The following is a 553-nucleotide window of genomic DNA, read 5'->3' as shown; positions in this document are numbered from 1 at the left end:
GGCCCAATTCCTTTGGTTATAATTTCTGTTGTAAAAAAATTATTGTATATTTAACTAAAACCTGTTGGCTATAGTCAAATTATTTTTATTTCACGATCGACTGTATTCATAAAAATTATGTTTCAAATATATTTCATAAACCTTCTTAATAATATTTTTACTTTCATTTTTTGACATTCATGTGTAATGTTACTGTGCACATATGATTGTGACTATAAAGTTAATTATTTAATTTCATAAAATAATTTTGGGTCAAATTCCTTTAGTTATAATTTTTACTGTAAAAATTTTTTATTATATTTATTTAAAAACTAATGAGTATAGTGAAATTATTTTTATTCCACGTTCGACTGTATTCATAGAAATTATGTGTGTAAGGGTTTCAAGCATATTTGTAGAAACCTTCTTTATAACATTTTTACTTTAATTATTTGACATTCACCTGTATGATACTATGCACATATAATTGTGAATTTAAAGTTAATAAACTTGGAATCAAAGGTCTAGATAAATTTATTGTTTGTCATTTTATAATTATAGTTAAAGTATCTAT

Source organism: Anneissia japonica, unplaced genomic scaffold (genome assembly GCF_011630105.1).
Source record: "Anneissia japonica isolate Jap-2015-1 unplaced genomic scaffold, ASM1163010v1 scaffold2893_len205907_cov107, whole genome shotgun sequence".
In the NCBI taxonomy this organism is placed as follows: domain Eukaryota; kingdom Metazoa; phylum Echinodermata; class Crinoidea; order Comatulida; family Comatulidae; genus Anneissia; species Anneissia japonica.
This window is presented reverse-complemented; position numbering follows the sequence as displayed.